Consider the following 24,751-nt stretch of genomic DNA (forward strand, 5'->3'; position numbering starts at 1 on the left):
GCAGAGGGGGTAAGAATGAGTGCCCCCTTGCTTGTTTATGTACCACATAACTGTGGTGTTGTCTGTCTTTAGTAGTAGTTTTCCTGGATGCAGAAGGTCCTTGAAAGCTGTTAGGGCATTTTGTACAGCTAGCATCTCTTTTTGATTAATGTGAAGATGCATTTGGTCTGCGGCCCACTTGCCCTGAATACATTTTCCTGCCATGTGTGCCCCCCAGGCGTAATCCGAAGCATCTGTTGTTAGTGTCTGCCTGGCTGTGGGTAGAGTGAAAGGCTGTCCTTTGTTGAGGTGACATGCCTGTGGCCACCATCGAAACTCCTGTTGTAGGCAGGGAATAAGTGGTATTACCGCTTCCAAACTGTGACAGTGTTGAGTCCAAACACTTTTTAGGTACCACTGTAATTTCCTCATATGCAGTCTGGCATATGGTATTAGTAGTATGCAGGATGCCATGAACCCCAAGGCCTGCAGAATTTTTCTTGCAGGGAGTTGGGTTTTTGTTGCCATCAAATGAAAGTACCGAGTCAATTGTCTTTGCTTGTCTGCAGTGAGATAAGCCATCTGGGCCATTGTATTTAAGCTGGCACCCAGGAATATTCTCTTGTGAGGGCACTAGTTTTGGCTTCTTTTTGTTTACTGTGTACCCTAGGCAAATTAGCAATCTTTTTTACAAATGCCAGATGCTGTAGTAGAATGTCCTTGCTCTCTGCTTGAACAAGTCAGTCATCCAAGTATGGATATATTTGAATTCCTTTTTGTCTGCAAAATGCAGTTACTGGTGTCAGGCATTTTGTGAAGACCCTGGGCACAGTAGATAAGCCAAAGGGCAGTGCAGAGAATTGGTAATGCATTGAACCAGCTATGAACCTGAGGTATCTTCTACAATTTTGTCTGATAGGGACATGCAGGTATGCCTCTTTGAGGTCCAAAGTAACAAGCCAAGCCTTCTTGCCCAGCATGGGAAGAAGCTGCTGAAGAGTCAACATTTTGAATTTTGGAACATCCATGTAAGTATTTAGAGTAGAAAGGTCCAGTATGGGTCTCCAGGCTTTGCCCTTTCTGAGGACCAGGAAAAGTCTTGAGTAAAATCCTTGTCCTTGTTCCTGTTGTGGCACTTTTTGAATAGCTCTCATGTCCATGAGGGCTGTAATTTGTTTTTGTGCCTCTGCCCATTGATTTTGTGGCAGGTTTGGCATTCCTTTTTGCCTTGGTAGAGTGTGAAAGTGGAACCTGTAACCTTGAGACACAATATTCAGAACCCATTTGTCTTGGGTGATTGTATGCCAATTTTGTGAAAAAAGTGCTAATTTTCCCCCTAAGGGAGCTTCCAAAAGGTAAGTGCTTGGCATTTGAAGGGGGAAGTCATTGGGACTGTTTCCTATAAGGTTGTGACTTGTCTTCTCCTCATTTTGGGGTTGAAGCACCCCCACTGTCGTGGTCTGTAAGAGCCTTGGGGCTGAGATCTGCCTCTTTGGCGTCTGTATCTGCCTCTTTGTGGTCTGTCTGACACTGGAAAGGACCAATTTTTGGAGGGCCAATTTCTGCTAAATCGAGGTGGCTGTACCTGTAAGAAATCCTTCACTGTCTGCATAGATTTTGCCTTATCCTCCATTTTCTTTAATACCTCTTCTGCCTTAACACCAAATAAAATACCCTGCTGTAAAGGAGCATCCAATAATTTTGCCTTAACATGATCAGATAAACCTTGTTCTTTTAACCAAGCATGCCTTCGTATCACAGATCCTGTAACTGCTGCTCTACAAGAAGCCTCTAATGAATCAAAACCACATTGCAGAGTATGTTTTCCCACTTGTTCAGCTGCATGCAATAAATCCTGCATTTCCTTATAGTCAGGATGTTCTGAACTTGTAAGCATTTTCTGTTTTAACAGAGACATTAAATATTGTTGGTATTTAAGCATGTGAAACTGGCAATTTAAAGCCCTCACTGCTAAAGTTGCAGAACTGTAAACTTTCTTCCCCCATCTGTCTAATGCTCTAGAATCCCTGTCAGAGGGAACTGGATTTTTAGCTGTGAAAGCCTTTACCCCTTTGGGACCCTGGGAAATAGTTTCTGGGTCAGCAACAGAGTTTTTATAAAGAAATTTGTGAGAGTCAGGGACTCTGTAGTACCTGTCTGGCTTGACTGGAGCAGGGGGCAAAGAATCAGGATTTAAACTGGATTCAGAGAACACATCATCCACAATATCTAACACTGGCGGAATAGCAAGGGGCCTGTGCTGAGGCAGTAAAAGAAAGTCTCTGAGCCTTTTCTTGGATTCTGTGTAATCCTGGCCTTCCCAATGGAAATGCTCCCTCATGGTATGTAAAGTTTCCCCAAAAGAATAATCCTCAGAAGGAGAGGCTGACGGAATAGATTCTTCAGCCTCAGAGTCCTCATAAGGGGGTAAAGAGTATCCCTGGTCTGAAGAGGAATCAGAAGAAATGGAAACCTGGTCAGAAAAATCATAGTCTGTATCCTGCCTAGGCCTTTTATCTGGAGGGGGATGGGAACCTCTGATCAGAGTACTTAAGTCTTCGGCCATTTTAAGCATCTGTTTTTTAGGCATGGAGGCCTGTCCAGGTGAATGCTGTACTTGCTTCTTTGTCTTTAATGGAGTTTTAGACTTGGCTGTAGATTTAATGGTAAGTTGTGAAGGTCTAAAAACACCCTCAGAAGCCGATGCCTGCTCTGCGGCTCTGGACCCATCTGAGGGGTTAGTTTCCGTAGGCCCAATACCTTGAGTTTCCAGAGGCCTAGACATCTCCACGTGGGAGTCGGAGGCGGCCTGTGGCTCTGAGGTAGCGGGTGTCAAGGGCTGGGAAAGCGCCTCACTGAGAACCGGCAAACCGGTGACTGGCCTAGAAGAGGCTTCATCGTCAGTTTTGGGCCTTGGATGCCTGTCCTTATCCTTGTCTTTGCGTTTTTTGTGTATTCCGGTTGTCGGTTGTTCCAATGGCATGGTATAATTGAACCTTCAGCCAAAGTAATGGCGAGCAAAGTCAAACCGACGTTTAATAGTGTGCTTGTTAAATCTAGCACAAAACCGACAACTAGTGACATCGTGGTCTGGGCCTAGGCATGGAATACAGTAAGAATGAAAATCCTTATGAGGTATTTGCTTCCCACAAGAAATACAATTATTAACTTTTACTGACATCGGTCTGAGGCAAGAAAAAGTTTCCCCAATGGGGTACTTAACTTTATTGAAGACTTCGGTTCTGAAATTCGAATTGAAAATCTCAGGAGTCGGCAGACCGGCTCTTACGAACTGCTTTTGCTTCGGGCACCGTGCGGCAAGGAAGACTGAAGAAAATGGCGTCGGCTGCATCTTATATATCCCTGGCGCACTGACGTCAGGGAAGAAGCGACAGCAACCGAAGCCGGACCAAGACTTTGGAACTCTGGCCGACTGCAGGACCACCTGACGGCAGGATAACCCAAGTGTAATGACTGCAGCAGTGAAACACGATGAACATCAAGGTATCATGTTGTAAAGGAGCATCTAATACTTTTGCTTTAACATTGTCAGGCAGATTTTGTTCTTTTAACCAAGCATGCCTCCTAATGACAGAACCCGTAACAGCGGCCCTGCAGGAGGCCTACAGAGAATCAAAACCACATTGCAAAGTATGCTTTCCAACTTGATCAGCTGCATGCAATAAATAGTACAGTTGTGTACACTTACTATAAATGTAGATGTTCGAGTATCTTCACTGTTGCAGTCATGACTGTAGGGTTCTCCCCTGCCGGCAGGCAGTCCTCGGTCAGCCAGAATCCCAAAGTCTGGGTCCGGCGTTGGCTGCTCAGCCATGCTCCCTAACGTCAGAGCGCCAGGAGTACAAAGCTGACAGCCGACGCCATGTTCTCCAGTTTTTCTTGCCCCAGATGTCAGGTGTTCTAAAATGAGTAAGATCCCATACCCTTTGCAAATACACCTCAGAAGAAGGGTGAAAAAGGGAACCACACAAAAGAAAAAATTAGAGGGGACAGGAGGGAGGGAAACCCAGACTGCAACAGTGAAGACACTCGAACATCTACATTTATGGTAAGTGTACACAACTGTACTATGTTCATCGTGTTTCACTGTTGCAGTCATGACTGTAGGGTTGAATCTCAAAGCAGAATAAAAGGGAGGTGGTCATAAAGTAGAGGGGGCAGCTAAAAGGCCCTGCAAGACTGCGGAAGCAAAGCCTGCCCTAGACTTAGAGTAAAGAGGTAGATTGTAGTGCTTAGAAAAAGTATGCACTGAACTCCAAGTTGCAGCTTCCAAAATGTCCTTGGTAGGAACTCCCCTGAGGAAGGCAGCTGAAGTAGCAGCAGCTCTGGTAGAGTGAGTCCTTATACTCCCTGGGATTTGCTTTCCATGGTGTGAATAGCAAAATCTGATTCCATGAGCAATCCAGTTAGAAATGGTCTGTTTTGAAATAGCTTTACCTTGGGAACTTGAAGCATAAGAAACAAACAATTGCTCTGATTTCCTGATGTCCTTGGTTCTGTCCAGGTAAAAACGTAGTTGTCTGTGTACATCCAAGGAATGCAAGATTCTTTCTCCCTTATTTTGAGCAGTGGGGAAAAAAGTTGGCAAGTGAATAGTTTGATTTAAAGCCACTTTGGAAACCACCTTAGGCATGAAAGTAGGATTAGTCCTTAAAGACACCCTGTCTTGATGAAAAATAATATAAGGTTCCACAGCCATGAGAGCTTGCAACTCCGAAACTCTCCTGGCAGAGGTCAGCGCTAACAGGATGGCTGTCTTCCAAGATAAAAACTTGTTGTCAGATGTGGCAGCAGGCTCAAAAGGAGGTAAGGTGAGTTTTTCCAAAACATAGTTGAGATCCCAAGCAGGAATGGGTGGAGATCTAGGGGGCCTTAAGTTCTTAGCTCCTCTGAGAAACTGTCTCATGAGCTGGTGGGAAAAGATTGGAGGGTCTGTATTATAATGAGCAGAAATAGCAGAGGCATGTATCTTTATGGAAGAGAAAGAGAGACCCTTATGTAAGAGGTCTGTCAGGTAAAGTAAAATCAGAGGAATGTTAGGAATAAGAGGATCTGAATCCTGAGCCTGCATCCAGGAACAAAATCTTTTCCATTTTCCTGCATAAGATTTTCTAGTGCTAGGATGTCTGGCTTCTAAAATGACATCCATAACCTGCTTGGGTAGGAGAGAATGAATCATAGACCCTGGATTAACCAGGCTGCCAGGTTGAGAGTTTTGCCATGGGAGTGCAGAACCTGACCCTGGTGTTGTGGTAAAACCCAAGGGGGCTCCAGACAAAGATTTTTCAGTGTTGGGTACCAAAACTGTCGAGGCCAATTTGGAGCCAGCAAGATTATCATCCTGGGCTTGTCCTGTTTGATCTTTAATAATACCCGTGGAAGAAGAGGCAGAGGTGGGAAGGCATACCCAGAGAGGTTTCTCCAACTGAATGATAGTGCATCCACTTTCCAAGCTAGTTCGTGGAATGTCCTGGTGCAAAAAATCTGTAGTTGATGATTGAGGTGGGATGCAAACAGGTCTATGTGAGGACATCCCCAGACTGCTGTAATCATCTTGAATATTTCAGTGTCCAGCATCCATTCATGTGGGTTCGACAGGTTTCTGCTCAGACTGTCTGCCAGGAAGTTTTGCTTCCCTGATAGAAACTGTGCTTGAAGGTCCAGTTTGCGAGCTAGAGCTGTGTTCCAAAGATCCACGGCTAGTCTGCAAAGGGGATAGGAATGAGATCCCCCTTGCTTGTTTATGTATCACATAACTGTGGTGTTGTCTGTCTGTATCAGTAGTTGTCCTGGTTGTATAAGATTCCTGAAGGCCAATAGAGCGTTCTTTACGGCTAACATTTCCTTTAAATTGATATGCAGGTGCTTCTGATCCTTTGTCCAAAGGCCCTGCAGACAGTTGCCCTGAAAATGAGCTCCCCATGCATAATCTGAGGCCTCCGTGGTTAGTATCTGAGTGGCTGGAGGCAGACTGAAGGGTTTTCCTTTGTTTAGAGTACATGCCTCAAAGGAATTCCTTCTGAAGACAAGGCAGGACGGTGATCTGTATGTCTAAACTGTGGCAATGCTGAGACCATACACTTTTTAGGTACCACTGTATTTTCCTCATATGTAGTCTTGCATATGGTATGAGGAGGATGCAGGAGGCCATGTAACCCAAAGCCTGCAGGAATTTCCTTGCAGATAGCTGAGTTAATGTTGCCAAGGTTTTGAAAGTTGAAGCCAGCTGTAATTGTTTTTCGTACGTCAGAAATGCCATCTGGGTTGTTGCGTTTAGAAAAGCACCCAGAAAAATTATCTGTTGTGAGGGTGTCAAATTTGACTTTTTTATGTTTACAGTGAATTCCAGGAACTTGAGAAGATTCTGAACAAATTCTAGATGCTGGAGTAAGACATCCTTGCTGTCTGCCTGAATAAGACAGTCGTCCAGATAAGGGTAAATTTGAATTCCCTTGAGTCTGCAATAAGCTACTACTGGAGCCAGGCATTTGGTGAAGACCCTGGGCGCAGTAGACAATCCAAAAGGCAGTGCAGAGAATTGATAATGCCTCGATCCGGCCTTGAACCTGAGGTATTTTCTGCATTCCTGCCTGATGGGAATGTGTAAATATGCCTCCATTAAATCCAAAGTTACCATCCATGCATTTTTGGTCAGCATTGGAAGTAGCTGCTGTAGAGTAAGCATCTTGAATTTTGGTATCTCGAGGAAAGTGTTCAAGACTGACAGATCCAGAATGGGTCTCCATGAATTTTGCTTTCTGGGGACTAGAAAGAGCCTTGAGTAAAAACCTTGTCCCATCTCTGAAAGTGGAACCAGTTCTATGGCTTTCATAGCCAAGAGAGCTTCCACTTGGTTTAAGGCCTCTAACCATTGATGTTTTGGAAGATCTGGCCATCCGCTTGGTCTTGGTAGGGTATGAAAATGGAATTTGTAACCTCTTGAAACCACATCCAGAACCCACTTGTCTTGGGTTATATGAGTCCAGTTTAGGTGAAAAAGAGAAAGTTTTCCTCCGAGAGGGGCTTCCAGGCAAGAAGTTCCTGCAGCCCAACCGGGGGAGTCATTGAGTCTGTTTTCTATGAGCTTGTGACCTGTCCTCTCCTCCCCTAGGGGTGGAAGCAGTCCACTGTCTTGGTCTATAAGAGGCTTGCATTTGAGGCCTTTCTCGAGAGCGTCTGTATCTACCCCTCTGAGGCCTGTCTGAATTGGGAAAGGACCAATTTTTTGTAGGCCAATTCCTACTAAATCTGGGTGGCTGTACCTGTAAGAAATCTTTAACTGTTTGCATGGATTTTGCCTTGTCCTCCATCTTCTTCATCACCTCTTCAGCTTTAGATCCAAACAAAACATTATGCTGAACAGGAGCATCCAATAATTTAGCTTTTACTTAATCTGGCAAGTTTTGTTCCTTTAACCATGCATGCCTTCTAATGACTGTGCCAGAGGCAGCAGCCCTACAAGAAGCCTCCAAGGCATCAAATCCACAGTGTAAACCATGCTTCCCAACTTGTTCAGTGGCATGCATTAAGTCATGTAATTCCTTATCATCTGCACAGGAGGAAATGGAAGTTAGCTTTTGTTTTAAAAGAGACAGAAGAAATTGCTGGTATTTCAGCATATGAAACTGACAGTTTAAAGCCCTAATAGATAAAGTAGCAGAATTGTACACTTTTTTGTCCCATCTTTCTAAAGATCTGGAATCCTTCTCAGTGGGAATGGGGTTTTTAGCAGAAGCGGCCTTAACCCCCTTAGGACCCTGAGAAATGGTTTCAGGATCAGCAGTAGGATTCTTGTATAAAAACTGGTGGGAATCAGGAACCCTATAATATATGTCTGGCTTAACAGGAGCTGGAGGAAAAGAGTCAGGAGTTAAGTTAGCCTCCGAAAAAGCATCATCCACAATATCCAAAATAGGAGGAATAGCCAGGGGTCTATGTTGGGGAAGAAGAAGAAAATCCCTTAGTCTTTTCTTAGATTCCGAGTACTCCTGTCCTTCCCAGTGGAAATGTTCCCTCATTTCATGCAAAGTTTCCCCAAAAGAGAAATCCTCAGGGGGAGAAGCTGAAGGAATGGATTCCTCAGCATCAGCATCAGAATCCTCATAAGGAGGGAAAGAATATTCCTGGTCAGAAGATGAAACTGAAGAAACAGAAGCCTGATCAGAGGAGTCATAATACACTTCCTGCCTTGGCCTTTTATCTGGATGGGGATGTGAACCTTGGCCTTTTATCTGGAGGGGGATGTGAACCCCTAATCATAGTAAGTAAGTCCTCCGCCATCTTAAGTAACTGTTTCTGAGACTTGGGTGCTGGATCTGAAGAAGCCTGGGCTGCAGTCTTTGATTTGGAAGGAGTCTTTGCCTTTGTCTTTGGCTTTGCCTTTATTAGAAGCTGAGTAGGCCTGAAAACCCCTTCGGAAGCCGGTACCTGCACAGCGTCTCCGGACCCATCCGAAGGAGCATTGTCCGAAGGTCCTGCAACAGAAATATTCAAAGGCCTAGTTGGCTCCTCGTGGGAGTCCGTTCCGGCCATCGGTTCCGAAATGGCCGATGGCAGGGGCTGCAAAAGCGCCTCACTGATGACGGCCGAACCTGAAGCTGGCTCTGCTTGTACAACATCGTCTGATTTGGACCTCGGAGGCCTGTCTTTATCCTTGTGTTGTTTGTGAACCCCGGTAGCCGGAACCATATCCGATGACATTTTATAATTAAAACGCCTACCGAAGTAATGAAATGCAAAATCGTACCTTAGTTTAATCGTACGTTGATTAAATCTAGCACAAAACCGACAACTAGCTACATCGTGGTCAGGGCCTAAGCAAGGAATACAGTACGAATGAAAATCCTTATGAGGTATTTGCTTCCCACATGAAATACAATTATTAACTTTTTCTGACATCAGACTGGAGCAAGAAAAAAGTTTCCCCAACGGGGTACTTAGCTTTGAGTAGGAGAAGAAAGTCTTCAGACTAAAGTACGTTTATAAAAAATTGTCAGGAATCAGTCAACCGGCACTTGCGAACTGCTATCACCGCACGGCAAGAAAGACTGGAGAACATGGCGTCGGCTGTCAGCTTTGTACTCCTGGCGCTCTGACGTTAGGGAGCATGGCTGAGCAGCCGACGCCAGACCCAGACTTTGGGATTCTGGCCGACGGAGGACTGCCTGCCGGCAGGGGAGAACCCTACAGTCATGACTGCAACACTGAAACACGATGAACATCCTGTATTTCTTTGTTTTCTGCACATTCAGAATTTGCCATAATTTTCTGTTTAAGCAGTGTCATGATATATTGCTGATATTTGAGCATACGAAACTGGCAATTTAAAGCCCTTATAGCCAAAGTAGCAGATGTGTAAATCTTTTTTCCCCCATCTATCCAGAGCCCTAGAATCCCAATCAGAGGGGGGTAGGGTTTTTTGCAGTAGAAGCATTGACCCCTTTTGGACCCTGAGAAATAGTTTCTGGGTCTGCAGTAGGGTTTTTGAAAAGGTCAGGGAACCTGTAGTATCTGTCCAGCTTAACAGGAGCTGGAGTCAGACTGGACTCCGAGAACACATCATCTACAATGTCCAACACAGGTGGAATAGCTAGAGGCCTGTGTTGAGGAAGTAAAAGGAAGTCTGAGACTTTTCTTAGATTCTGAAAAATCTTGGCTCTCCCAGTGGAAGTGCTCCCTCATGGTATGCCAGGTTTCCCCAAAAGAGTAGTCCTCAGGAGGAGAAGCTGAAGGAATTGATTCTTCAGCATCAGAATCCTTATAAGGAGGAAGAGAATATTCCTGATCAGAAGAGGAATCAGAAGAAATGGAAACCTGATCTGAAGATTCATAGTCCGTCTCTTGCCTAGGCCTCTTATCAGGAGGGGGATGGGAGCCCCTGATCACTGATCAAGGTAATTAAGTCTTCGGCCATTTTGAGCATCTGTTTTTTTGGCACGGAGGCCAGTCCTTGTGGCTGGTGAACTTGCTTCTTTGTCTTTAAAGGTGTTTTAGTCTTTGTCTTTGAAGTCGGTTTAATATATAATTGATTAGGTCTGAATACACCCTCAGCAGCTGATGCCTGCTCAGCGGCTCCGGACCCATCTGAGGGAATAATCTCCAAGGCTCCAATACCTTGAGATTCCTGCGGCCTGGCCAACTCCATGTGGGAGTCAGTAGTGGCCTGTGACTCTAAAGTAGCGGGCGTCAGGAGCTGCGAAAGCACCTCACTGAGATCCGACGAACCGGCGACTTGCTTAGGAGAAGCTTCGTCGTCGGTTTTGGACCTCAGTTGCCTGTCTTTTTTTCTTTTTCTTTGCATTTTTTGTTAACTCCAGTAGTCGGATGGCTATCCGACGACCTTGTATAATTAAATCTTCACCCAAAATAGCTTAATGCAAAATCGTACTGACGCTTAATAGTGCGTTGGTTAAATCTAGCACAAAACCGACAACTAACAACGTCGTGGTCAGGGCCTAGGCAAGGAATACAGTAAGAATAAAAATCCTTATGAGGTATTTGCTTCCCACAAGAAATACAATTATTAACTTTTTCTGACATCGGTCTGGAGCAAGGAAAAACGTTTCTGCAACGGGGTACTTAGCTTTTAATGAAGACTTCGGATCTGAAACTCGAACACGAAAATCTCAGGAGTCGGCTGACCGGCACTTGCGAAAGTACAGTTTTGTACCTACCATAAATGTAGATGTACGACTGTTCACCCTGCTGCAGTCATCACACTTGGGTTATCCTGTCATCAGGCGGTCCCGCAGTCAGCCGGAATTCCAAAGTCTTGGTCCGACGTCGGTTGCTATCGCCTCTTCCCTGACGTCAGTGCGCCAGGGGTATATATAATGCAACCGACGCCATTTTCTTCGTTTTTTCTTGCCCCAGATGTCAGGTGCCCCCAAAAAGGTGGTCAGAAATTAGTACCAAAAGGAGTAACCACAGCACAAACACAAAATCCCTTCAGCTATAAGCAAATACATCAGTAAGGCATAGAAGAGATTTAGCCAGTAGATCAGAAGGGATGGAGGGGGGGGGTAACCTGGACTGCAGCAGGGTGAACACTTGAACATCTACATTTATGGTAGGTACAAAACTGTACTATGTTCATCGTGTTACCCTGATGAAGTCATCACACTTGGGTTGAATCCCAAAGCTAAGGTAGGGGGTAGGTATCATAGAGGGTTAGTGGAGGCTATAAGGCCCTGCAGAACTGCAGTGGCGAAGCCCACCCTGGACTTTGAGTAAAGAGGTAAGTGATAGTGTTTGGTAAAGGTGTGTACTGAACTCCAGGTTGCAGCTTCTAAAATTTCCTTGGTTGGAACCCCCCTGAGAAAGGCTGTAGAGGCAGCTGTTGCCCTGGTAGAGTGGGATCTAATGGTAGCAGGAACTGGTTTCCCATGATGTGTATAGCAGAAACGTATGCAATGACCTATCCATTTAGAAATGGTTTGCTTTGATATAGCCTTCCCTTGAGAAGCTGTAGCATAGGATACAAAGAGCTGGTCAGATTTTCTGAAAGCCTTAGTTTTGTCCAAATAGTAACGAAGCTGCCTGTGAATGTCCAAGGAATGCAGGAGTCTCTCACCTTTGTTCTGTGGATTGGGGAAGAAGGTGGGTAAGTGGATGGTTTGATTTAAAGCTACACTGGAAACCACCTTAGGCATAAAGGAAGGATTAGTTCGTAGAGAAACTCTGTCTTGATGAAAAATGAGGAAAGGTTCCACTGCCATTAGTGCCTGTAGCTCTGAGACTCTTCTAGCTGAAGTTATTGCTAGGAGCAGGGCAGTCTTCCATGATAGGAACTGTAGATCTGCAGAGAAAGCTGGTTCAAAGGAAGGTAGCGTTAGTTTTTCCAGAACAAAATTGAGGTCCCATGTTGGTGCAGGAGCTCTCCTAGGTGGCCTAATGTTTTTTGCCCCTCTGAGGAACTGCCTTAGAAGAGGATGTGAAAATAAAGATGGATCCGTGTTGTAGTGAGCTGAAATAGCTGAAGCATGGATTTTAATTGAGGAAAAGGAAAGTCCTTTGTGCAACATCTCAGCTAAATACTGTAGAATGTGAGGCATGTGAGGCTGAATTGTGTCTTGGCCTTTAGCTTGGTTCCAGCCACAAAACCTTTTCCATTTGTCCGAATAAGCCTTCCTGGTGCTTGGCCTCCTGGCTTCCAGAATAACATCCAGAACTGCTTGTGAAAGTGGTGCTGGTTGGATGTTTAGAGGATTTGCCATGCAGCCAGATTTAAAGTTTTGAGCTGGCTGTGAAGAATCTGATTGTTTTGTTGTGTGAGCAAATGGGGGATTTGAGGCAATATCCATGGTGGGCTGTGGGCCATATTTTTCAATAGCGGATACCAGTGCTGGCGTGGCCAGTCTGGGGCTATGAGAATCAGTCGTGGTCTCTCCTTTTTGACTTTCAAAAGAACCTTTGTGAGGAGAGGCAATGGAGGGAAGGCATATACTGTCAGGTTTTTCCAACTGAAAGAGAGAGAGTCCACTTTCCAAGCTTGATGGTGAAATGTCCTTGTACAAAATTTTGTCAGTTGATAGTTTTGAGGACTGGCGAAAGTACCGTTTTGTACCTACCATAAATGTAGATGTTCGAGTGCTAATACAGCTGCAGTCATAACAGATGGGTTCTCCTGCCGTCAGGCGGGTCCTCGGTCGGCCAAATTCCAAAGTCTAGGTCCAGCATCGGTTGTCATTGCTTCTTCCCTGACGTCAGTACGACAGGGGTATAAAAGAACCAGCCAACGCCATTTTCTTCAGTTTTTCTTGCCCCAGATGTCAGGTGCCCCCAGAAGGAAAGCAATACATAAATTTGTGTAAAAGAGCAATGTCATATAATCAAAATACATTAGTTGCAAGCAAATACACCATAAAAGAATACCCCAATCAGGTAGTATGAGGAGATGTTAGCCAATAGGCCTGCACCAAGAGGGGAAGGAGGGAGGGAAACCTGGACTGCAGCTGTATTAGCACTCGAACATCTACATTTATGGTAGGTACAAAACTGTACTATGTTCATCGTGCATACAGCTGTAGTCATAACAGATGGGTAGAAACCCAAAGTTAAGAAAGGGGTGGTAGGCACTAGTTGGAACTAGGAGGAGCCAGGATGCCCTGCAAGACTGCAGTGGCAAAGCCTGCTCTGGTTTTGGAGTATAATGGTAGGTGGTAGTGCTTGGAGAAGGTATGCACAGAACTCCAAGTGGCTGCTTCCAAAATATCTTTGGTACGAACTCCTCTGAGGAAAGCTGCAGAGGTAGATGTGGCCCTTGTGGCGTGAGATCTGATGCCTGCAGGTACAGTTTTGCCATGAAAAGAGTAACAAAAGCGTATGCAGTGGGCTATCCATTTTGAGATTGTCTGTTTGGAAATAGGCTTCCCTTGAGCTCCTATAGCATAGGACACAAAGAGCTGTTCTGATTTTCTGAAAGGCTTTGTTCTGTCCAAATAATAACGCAGTTGTCTGTGGATGTCCAAGGAATGTAATAATCTCTCCCCTTTGTTTTGAGGATTAGGATAAAAAGTAGGTAAGTGCATAGCCTGATTCAAAGCTACCCTGGATACCACTTTTGGCATAAAGGATGGGTTGGTTCATAAGGAAACTCTGTCCTGACGGAAGATGATAAAAGGCTGCACAGCCATGAGGGCTTGTAGTTCTGAAACTCTACGAGCTGAAGTAATAGCCAGAAGGAAAGCTGTCTTCCATGACAAATATTGCAAATCTGTTGAGGCAGCTGGCTCAAAAGGAGGCAAGGTCAGCTTTTCTAGTATGAAATTGAGGTCCCAAGCAGGTATTGGTTGTTTCCTTGGGGGTTTTATATTCTTAGCCCCTCTGAGGAACTGTCTTAAGAGAGGATGAGAGAATAAAGGTGGATGAGTGTTGTATTCTGCCGAAATGGCTGAGGCATGGATTTTGATGGAGGAGAATGAAAGTCCACTGATTAGCAGCTCAGCTAGATACTATAATATTTGAGGTAAATTCAGTTTTCCAGGATTCTGGATCTTTTTCTCATTCCAGGCACAAAACCGCTTCCATTTTGCGGCGTAGGCTTTTCTAGTAGACGGCCTTCTGGCCTCCAAAATGACATCCTGCACCTCCTTGGAGAGTAGGGTCTGTTGTGATGTTAAGGAATCTTCCATGCGGCCAGATTGAGTGTTTTCAGCTGACTGTGAAGAGTTTTGAAGCTGTGCTGAGTCAGAAGAAGAGGCATTAGAGGTAGAGTCCATGGTGGGGAATGCGTCAGGCTCCTCAGGAGTGGGTACCAGTGTTGCCTTGGCCAGTCTGGAGCAATGAGAATCATCTTTGGTCTTCTGCTCTGGTTTTTAATAGAACTTTGGGCAGCAGAGCAAGAGGTGGAAAGGCATAAACTGTCATTGTTGTCCAACTGAAAGAGAGAGCGTCCACTCTCCAGGCCTTTGGATGAAAAGTCCTTGAGCAGAATTTTGTCAATTGGTGATTTTTGTGGGAGGCAAATAGATCTATGTCTGGCCTTCCCCATGCTTGAATTATTTCTGTAAAAACTTGAGGATGCAACTTCCATTCGTGTGGATCTGTCACATTTCTGCTTAGGTTGTCTGCCAGCGTGTTTTCCTTGCCTGGCAAGTACTGTGCTTGAAGCTCGATTTGTAATTCCAGAGCCATGTTCCAAAGTGACATGGCCAGTCTGCATAGGGGGTATGAATGTGTTCCTCCCTGTTTGTTTATGTACCACATTACTGTCATGTTGTCTGTCCTTATCAATAGTTGACCTGGATGCAGAAGGTCTTTGAAAGCTATAATAGCATTTATTACTGCTAGCATTTCCTTTTGATTGATGTGAAGGTGCTTTTCTTTTTGGGACCATTTGCCCTGAATGCACTGATCTGTCATGTGCGCCCCCCAGGCATAGTCCGAGGCGTCTGTTGTGATGACTTGATTTGCTTGAGGCTTGCAGAATGGGAGAACTGTGTTTGCTTGGCATGCTTGAGCCCACCACAGAAATTCCTTTTGAAGACATGGAATTAGTGGTATTATTGTTTCCAAACTGTGGCTGTGTTGAGACCATAGGTTTTTCAGGTAATATTGAAGTTTCCTCATATGCAGCTTTGCACATGGGATTAGTAGGATGCAAGATGCCATGAATCCCAGAGCCTGCAGGATTTTCCTTGCAGTCAGCCTGGTAAAATCTGCTAGTGTTCTGAAGTATTGAGTTAGTTGCCCCTGCTTCTCTGGCGTGAGGTAGGCCATCTGGGTGTTTGTTCCCAAGTTGGCACCCAGGAAAATTATTTTCTGAGAGGGTATTAGCCTTGATTTCTTTTTGTTGACCGTGTATCCCAGAGAATTCAACAACATTATTACATAAGCCAGATGTTTCAGAAGAATGTGCTTGCTGTCCGCTTGGATCAGGCAGTCGTCCAAATATGGGTATATTTGTATCCCTTGAAGTCTGCAGTAGGCAATTACTGATGCCAGGCATTTCGTGAATACTCTGGGCACAGTAGATAAGCCAAAGGGCAATGCAGAGAATTGATAATGGGTTGAACCTGCAAGAAATCTGAGGTATCTTCTGCAACTTTGTCTGATAGGGACATGCAGGTATGCCTCCTTGAGGTCCAATGTTACCAGCCAAGACTCCTTGCCCAGCATGGGAAGAAGCTGCTGTAAAGTGAGCATCTTGAATTTTGGTACGAGTAAAACTGTGTTTAGGATGGATAGGTCCAAAATAGGTCTCCAATCTTTTCCCTTCCTTGGTACCAGGAATAGTCTGGAATAAAAGCCTTGACCTTGTTCGCGAGTAGGTACCTCTTGAATAGCTTTCATGTCCATGAGATCTGAAATCTGTTTTTGTTCCTCTGCCCTTTGATTGTGTGGCAGGTTTGGCATGCCTCTCATTTTTGGAAGGGTGTGAAAATGGAATCTGTAGCCTCTGTTTATAATGTCCAGGATCCATTTGTCTTTTGTGACAATATGCCAATTTTTTGAAAATAATGCCAGTTTTCCACCTAAGGGTGCTGCCATTTGAGCCTTGCTTGGCATGCAAAGGGGGAAGTCATTGAGCTTGCTTTCTGAATGGCTGCGAACTATCCTCACCACCTCTTTGTGTAGAAGCTTGCCATTGTCTGCCTCTATACGATCCTTGAGATTGCCCTCTGCCCCTCGGGCGCCTGTATCTACCTCTTTGGGGTCTGTCCGTGGCTGGAAAGGACCAATTTTTGGAAGGCCAATTTCTACTGAAACGTGGAGGTTGTACCTGTAGAAAATCCTTCACTGTTTGCATTGATTTAGCTTTTTCCTCCATTTTCTTTAATACCTCTTCAGCTTTAACACCAAATAATACATCCTTTTGAAGAGGGGCATCTAGCAATTTAGCTTTGACATGATCTGGTAAGGTTTGTTACTTGAGCCAGGCATGTCTCCGTATCACTGATCCTGTAACTGCAGCTCTACATGAGGCCTCTAGAGCATCAAAACCACATTGCAAGGTATGTTTACCCACTTGTTCTGCACTATGCATCAAATCCTGCAACTCCTTCAAGTCTGGTTGTTCAGGTTGTGACATTCTACTTCTCAATTGTGATAACAGAAACTGCTGGTACTTTAGCATATGGAACTGGCAGTTTAATGCCTTCATGGTTAAGGTGGCCAAGGTATATACCTTTTTTCCCCACCTTTCTAAGGATCTGGAATCTCTCGGAAGGTAATGGATTTTTAGCAGTGGAGGCCTTAATTCCTTTTGGGCCCTGTGAGATAGTTTCTGGGTCAGCCGCATGGCTTTTGTATAAAAATTGGTATGAGTCAGGAACCCGGTAGTACCTGTCAGGCTTGACAGGGGCTGGAGGTAAAGAATCCGGGTTAAGGCAGGCCTCCGAGTACACATCATCTAATATGTCTAAGACAGGAGGTATAGCCAGAGGCCTGTGCTGAGGTAGCAATAGAAAATCCCTAAGCATTTTCTTGGAATCAGAGTACTCTTGGCCTTCCCAGTGGAAGTGTTCCCTTAAGGTATGCAAGGTTTCCCCAAATGAGTAATCCTCTAGGGGAGGGGGGGGCAGAGGGAATGGACTCCTCTACATCAGAATCTTCAAAAGGGGAGTAAGAATGTTCCTGTTGTTCATCAGAGTGCTCTGATATAATGGAGGCCTGGTCAGAGGAGGGGGATTCTTCCTCCACTCTGGGCCTTTTGTCTTGGGGGGGGGGGGGGTTGAGAACCTCTGATAAGAGTAATTAAATCCTCAGCCATTTTGAGCATCTGTTTTTTACTCATGGGGCCTGGAGAAAGGCCCTGTGTAGCTTGTCTCTTAGAATGCATGGCTGCTTTAGACTTAGTGAAAGCCTTGATGGAAAAAGAAGAGGAAGGTCTGAAGATACCTTGAGAGGAGGCAGACCTGTCTACATTTTGAGACTCACCACCAAGAGTGGCTTCGGTATCTGTAGTCGGGGTGTGGGCCGAGGAGCCAGCGACCTCTGGCACAGAAGACACCGCCAAAGAAGTGTCGTCAGTAGTCAGGGGCTGCATAGGCGCCTCGCTGAGAACCGGACCACCTGTAGTCGGCTTTGGCGTGGTGTCGGTAGAGGCCGCGGACCTCGTGTATCGGTCCTTATCTTTGCGTTTTTTAGACAGAACTGGAGTCGGAGTATCAGACGACATAATATAGTTAAATTTTTTGCCAAAATAATGCTGGGCGAACTTCTGCCCGACGTTTAATGGTGCGTTTATTGAATGTAGCACAAAAATGACAGACCAAGACGTCGTGGTCTGGGCCTAAGCAAGGAAGACAGACGGAATGAAAATCCCTATGCGGTATTTGCTTCCCACATGAAATACAATTATTAACTTTGTCTGACATCGGTCTGAGGCAAGAAAAGTTTCCCCAATGGGGTACTTAGCTTTCAAGAAGACTTTGGTTGCAAAATATTCGTAATTTCAGGAGCTGGCCGACCGGCACTTGCGAACTGCTTCTGCTTCGGGCACCGCGCGGCAAGAAAGACTGAATAAAATGGCGTTGGCTGGTTCTTTTATACCCCTGTCGCACTGACGTCAGGGAAGAAGCGATGACAACCGACGCCGGACCTAGACTTTGGAATTTGGCCGACCGAGGACCCGCCTGACGGCAGGAGAACCCATCTGTTATGACTGCAGCTGTATGCACGATGAACATCAGGTCTATGTCTGGAAGGCCCCATTTTTGAGTTATCATTGCAAATATTTGTGGATCTAGTTTCCACTCGTGGGGATCCTTGATGTTTCTGCTGAGGTCATCTGCCAATGTGTTCTTCTGGCCTGGCAGGAATTGAGCTTGTAACTGGACTTGGAAGGCCAGAACTGTGTTCCATAAGGTCATTGCTTGCCTGCATAGAGGGTAAGAATGTGTACCCCCTTGTTTGTTTATGTACCACATTACTGTGGTGTTGTCAGTCTTTATTGCAAGTTGTCCTGGATGTAATAGATCCTTGAAGGCTATCAGAGCTTTCTGTACAGCTAGCATCTCTCTTTGATTTATGTGCAGATTTCTTTGATCTGCAGTCCATAGGCCTTGAATGCATTGTCCTGCCATGTGTGCCCCCCAGGCGTAGTCTGAAGCATCTGTTGTGATAGTTTGCTTGGCTGGGGGCAAGGTGAAAGGCTGACCCTTGTTGAGGTGACTTGCCTGTGACCACCATAGAAATTCCTGTTGTAGACAGGGAATGAGAGATATCGTTGTATTCAAGCTGGCACCCAGGAATGTCATTTTTTGTGAGGGTACTAGTTTTGACTTCTTTTCGTTTACTGTGTACCCCAGGCAGTTTAGTAGATGCTTTACAAAGGCCAGATGATGTAAGAGAATGTCTTTGCTTTCTGCTTGGATGAGGCAGTCATCCAGGTATGGATATATTTGAATTCCTCTTTGTCTGCAGTATGCAATTACTGGTGCCAGGCATTTTATGAAAACTCTGGCCGCAGTAGATAAGCCAAAGGGCAGTGCAGAGAATTGGTAATGGGTTGAACCTGCAATGAAATGGAGGTATCTTCTGCAACTTTGTCTGATAGGGACATGCAGGTATGCCTCCTTGAGGTCCAACGTAACTAGCCATGCTTCCTTGTCCAACATGGGAAGTAGCTGCTGTAGTGTTAGCATCTTGAATTTGGGTACTTGTAAGTAAGTGTTTAGAATTGAAAGGTCCAGAATTGGTCTCCAGGCATTGTCCTTTCTGGGCACTAGAAAGAGTCTTGAATAAAATCCTTGGCTTTGCTCTCGAGTAGGTACCAGTTGAATGGCTCTCATGTCCATGAGAGCTGTAATTTGCTTTTGTGCCTCTGCCCATTGATTTTGTGGCAGGTTTGGCATTCCTATTTTCATTGGCAAGGTGTGAAAGTGGAATCTGTATCCTCGTAAAATTATGTCTAGGACCCATTTGTCCTTTGTGACAATGTGCCAGTTGTCTGCAAAAAGTGCGAGTTTTCTCCCCAAGGGGGCTGCCAAGAGAGTATTGCTTGGCCAGATGAGGTGCAAGTCATTGAGTTTGCCTTCTGGTGGTTTGAGACCTGTCTTCTCCTCCCTTTTGTGTTGTAGAGCCCAATTGGCGAGGTTTATACTGGGCTTGTGGTTGTCCTCTGCCTCTTGGGTGTCTGTATTTACCCCTCTGTGGTCTGTCAGTGGCTGGAAAGGACCAATTTTTTGTTAGCCAGTTTCTGCTGAAGTGGGGGGTTGAACTTGTAGGAAATCTTTGACTGTCTGCATAGATTTTGCCTTATCTTCCATTTTCTTTAAAACTTCTTCTGCTTTAACTCCAAAAAGAACATCTTGCTGTAAGGGAGCATCTAGTAGTTTTGCTTTAACATGATCAGGCAGAGTTTGTTCCTTTAACCAAGGATGCCTACGTATAACAGACCCAGTGACAGCTGCTCTGCAGGAGGCCTCCAAAGAATCAAACCAACATTGTAAGGTATGTTTGCCCACCTGCTCAGTGGCGTGCAACAGATCCTGTACTTTTCAATTCAGATTGTTGAGGGAGAGAGGTTATTCTTTGCTTTAACTGAGAGATTAGAAATTGCTGATACTTAAGCATGTGAAATTGACAATTCAGTGCCCTCATAGCTAGTGTGGCTGAGTTGTAAACCTTTTTCCCCCACCTGTCTAGTGCTCTGGAATCCCTCTCGGAAGGTACTGGGTTTTTAGCCATAGAAGCCTTAACCCCCTTGGGACCCTGTGAGATAGTCTCTGGGTCAGCTACAGGGCTTTTGTAAAGAAATTTGTGGGAATCAGGCACTCTATAGTATCTGTCTGGCTTAGCTGGAGCAGGAGGTAGAGAGTCTGGGTTGAAACTGGATTCTAAATAGACATCATCCACAATGTCCAAAACTGGTGGGATGGCAAGTGGTCTGTGTTGGGGGAGTAAACGAAATTCTCTGAGCCTTTTCTTTGAATCAGAGTAGTCCTAACCTTCCCAGTGAAAATGTTCCCTCATAGTGTGTAAAGTTTCTCCAAAGGAGTAGTCTTCAGGAGGAGAAGCTGAGGGAATAGAGTCCTCAGCATCAGAATCTTCATAAGGAGAGAAAGAGTAGTCTTGGTCCTCTGAGGAGTCTGAAGAAATGGACATTTGCTCAGAGGATGCATAATCTTCCTCTTGTCTAGGCCTTTTGTCAGGAGGGGTCTGGGGAACCCCTGATTAAAGAAATCAAATCTTAAGCCATTTTGAGCATCTGTTTCTTAGGCATGGGGCCTTGAACAGGAGACTGAAGTGCAGTCCTTTTAGATTTAGGAGTCTTAGACTTAGAAAACATTTTAATGGTGAGAGTCGTCGGTCTGAAAATGCCTTCAGAAACCGATGGCGTTTCTGTAGTACCGACGTCTTTTGTAGCAAAGTCGTCGGAAGGGCCTGAAGTAAAAGGCTGCGTCGGCCTGGTACATTCCGTCAAAATTTCCGTAGCGGTCTCGGGTTCCAGATCTGCGGTAGTCAGGGGCTGCGTCGGAGCCTCACTGAGGACCGGAGACCGGATCGGCCGAGGTCTCGGAATCTGGCTTAGGCCGGGGCTGTCTGTCCTTATCCCTGCGTTTTTTGTGCACACCGGTAGTCGGTTGCTTCGACGGCATGGTGTAGTTACATTTCCTACTGAAGTAGTGTTGTGCAAAATCAAAGCGTCTTTTAATAGTACGCTTATTAAACCTAGCACAAAACCGACAAGAAGTGACGTCGTGGTCTGGGCCTAGGCAAGGTATGCAATAAGAATGAAAATCCTTATGAGGTATTTGCTTCCCACAAGAAATACAATTGTTAACTTTTTCTGACATCGGTCTGAGGCAAGAAAAGTTTCCCCAACGGGGTACTTAGCTTTATAGAAGACTTTGGTCTGAAATTCGAATTCGAAAATCTCAGGAGTCGGCCGACCGGCACTTGCGAACTGCTTCTGCTTCGGGCACCGCGCGGCAAGAAAGACTGAAGAAAATGGCGCCGGTTGCATTATATATACCCCTGGCACACTGACGTCAGGGAAGAGGTGACAGCATCCGACGCCGGACCAAGACTTTGGAATTCCGGCCAACTGCGGGACCGCCTGACGACAGGATAACCCAAGTGTGATGACTGCAGCAGGGTAACACGATGAACATCTGCTTCGGGCACCGCACGGCAAGAAAGACTGAATAAAATGGCGTTGGCTGCATCTTTTATACCCATGATGACCTGACGTCAGGGAAGAGACAACAGCAACCAACGCAGGACCCAAGACTTTGGAATTCAGGCCGACTGAGGGCAAGCTGCCAGCAGGATAACCCAAACGTAATGACTGCAACAGTGAAACACGAAGAACATCAGAAAATTCAGAATCCTGGTCAGAAGTATCATAAGCAAACTCAGTCCTAAGTCTCTTAGAGGGGGAAGGCTGGCTTCCCCTAATTAAAGTAATAAGGTCTTCAGCCACTCTTATCATTTGTTTTTTAGGCATAGAGGCCTGACCATGCAGTCTGGGCATCAGTTTTCTAGGCATGGTACAAGTTTTAGGCCTTGAAGAAGAAGATGGCATCGGTTTAATATGCAAGTCAGTAGGCCTGATACACCCTCAGAAGCTGGTGCCTGCACAGCGGCTCCAGACCCATCCAAGGTAGAGACATCCGCAGGTTGCAAAATTGAAGCATCTCATGGCATACCGGACTCCGAATGGGTCTCAGTAGAGGCCTGCAAATCTGAAGTAGTGGGTATCAGGGGCTGCGAAAGCACCTCACTGAGTACCGGCGAACCGGCGACTGGCTTAGGAGAAGCGTCGTCGGCAACTTTGGGCCTAGACAGCCTGTCTCTGTCTTTATCTTTGCGTTTTTTCAGAATGTCGGTAGTCGGATGGCTTACCGAAGACATATCAGGATAATTGAACCGAACACCAAAATATTTAGAAGCAAAAATATACAGACGACGGATAGTTCCTGGTATAAATAAGGCACATAACCGACAGCGAAATACGCCATGGTCAGGGCCTAGGCAAGGAATACAGTACAAATTAAAATCTTTATGAGGTAATGCAATTATTTACTTTTACTGACATCGGTTTAGAGCAAGAAAAAGTTTCCCCAATGGAGTACTTAGCTTTTAGTTAAAGACTTCGGTTCTGAAACTCGAAAACAAAAATTTCAGAAGTCAGCCAACCGGCACTTGTGAACTGCTTCTGCTTCAGGCACCGCACAGCAAGAAAGACTGATGTAATGGCATTGGCTGCATGTTTTATACCCCTGACAACCTGACGTTACAGTAGAAGGGACAGCAACCGACGCAGGACCCAAGACTTTGTTAATCAGGCCGACTGAGGGCTACTGCAAGCAGATAACCCAAATGTGATGACTGCAACAGTGAAACACGAAGAACATCCTCTGTCCAGTCAGAGTCAGAAATTGAGATCTATTCAGAGTCTGAATAAGAAATCTGAGTAGAAAACCTTGTACCTGCCTCTGTATGTGTCCTTTCATCCTCCTGTCCACATTCAGAATCTTTAATCTCTTCAGGAAAGGAGGTATCCCTCTTTCTTTTACCACAAACTTAAAGAAGGATTAATAGCATGAATTAAACCATGAGCAAGTCCGAGTAAACTACTCCTATCTTATGAAATTTGATGAGGAGGAGTAGAAACGTGTAGTTTTCGGTTTCTTTTTGACAGGAAAAATAGACAATACTGTTAATAATGGAAGCAGCAGCTTCTCCAGGGATGGAGCACAACATTCTGACAAAACAGGGAAGGCTTCCCAGTTCCCTTTCCCAGAAATGACAAGAGTGGATCTTCCTTGCCTACTGAGGGGACCCCAACAGCCACAGAGGCTGTGGCTAACTCCCAGTCCATAGTGGCCACAAGTGCTCCACCAGAGGGATCCAGGAAAAATATGAGTGGTCTGAGGTACAATTAATGGCCACAGCAGGGTCACCCACTTTTAGCTGAGCCAAACTGCTAGCTTGCTGTGATGGCAAAGGCTATTTGCTTAACTTTTTCTTTTTGTGGCTGGAAGTAGGGCTGACTGTGGGACCGACAGATTGTTCAAAGGTCAAACCGAAAATTATGTCTCTTTCCCTAGGAAAACAAGCAGCAAAGTGTGGAAAAACAAACCTTTAAAAGTCACTTTTTTCATAAAAACACAATAAAAAGCACTTTAAAACAATGTGTCAGCCCCACAATACAAGCTCTTCACAGAGGAATGGTTTTCAGTTACTTTAAACAACTTTTAAACTGACAGGATAAAAGACAGCTCCCATTTAAAAATATAGTTCAGTCTCCTGACAGTGTATTAAAAGAAAATTTCCTAGTTTTAAAATAACTTTTCCTGAAGAGGACAGTATCAATAATAAACACAATTATTAAATATCACAAGCCAACTGCTGATCCTCGTGGCAGTAAAGCTCTGAAGGGCTTTACAAGTGAACTTGTCTTTTAGTTATCTCCGCACAAGCTGCCTGACAGTGTGAACACATGGAGGGTGACCTGAAGCTTTAGAAGCTGGCCAGCTGTTATATCTTTGGGAAAATATAACCCATACAGCTAAGGCTACTGTTGCATTGATCAATATGACGAACATCATGGAAGTCTACTGTGAATCTGCCATCACTTTTCTGCAGAATTTGTGATGATGTAAATCTGGAGACTTACAAAAGCTAAAATCATTTTTTTTTTTTGTAGTTTGGTAGCTATCTAATTGTTTTAGAACTGCTGCCACCTCTCCAATTATCCCTATTATTTTCTCTCATAATTATATCAATATATCCTGTTCAGATGTGTCAGTTATGGCAGAATGCTTGCAGGTGCTTACAACAGACTTCGATGATCAACAAGAGTATTAAAAAGTTGTTTAAAGATTATCATCTGCAAAAAAAAGAAGCATGATTGCACCCACTAAAAAGCACATGCCATTATAGCTATGTTTAATTTAAACACATCAAAAACCTCTGAGCCTGGTGTTTAAGTTTACTATAATGGTTAGAAAGCACATTTTGGACATTCTCCATAAGTATGACTGAAAATGATGCTTACTTCGTGAAGGCTCTTGTAGCATGCAGCACTGGTAGAACATAGCAGCTAGGGCCACACACAACCTTTTCTGCTAAGAAGAGCACAGCTGGAAACAAAAATAAATTCAATGAATACATAGTTGCATACAGACAGACATATATATAAGTACGTCAATGTAATTAAAAATTAAAGAAGCACAACAGTTGAACTGTAGCAAAATACTATGCAATAGCACTAAAAAAGTTAGATTACAAGCATATAATCAAATCATAAAAGTTTACATAGGGAAGCAAACAGAACAAAATATATAAAGCTGAACAG

General features: G+C 44.8%; 1 protein-coding gene across 1 annotated transcript in view; it reads right to left on the reverse strand.

Moving 5' to 3' along the window:
* The window catches only part of PLAG1 (PLAG1 zinc finger), a 384,433-nt gene extending 359,912 nt beyond the window's left edge, over positions 1–24,521 (reverse strand). Inside the window, exon 1 of the mRNA XM_044065550.1 lies at positions 24,452–24,521. The gene's annotated coding sequence lies outside the window, so the exon portion shown is untranslated. The remainder of the gene's footprint in view (positions 1–24,451) is intronic.
* Between the last annotated feature and the right edge of the window lie 230 nt (positions 24,522–24,751).

The sequence above is a fragment of the Protopterus annectens genome, chromosome 3.part0, assembly GCF_019279795.1.
Source record: "Protopterus annectens isolate FY-2018-M chromosome 3.part0, PAN1.0, whole genome shotgun sequence".
NCBI lineage: Eukaryota > Metazoa > Chordata > Ceratodontiformes > Protopteridae > Protopterus > Protopterus annectens.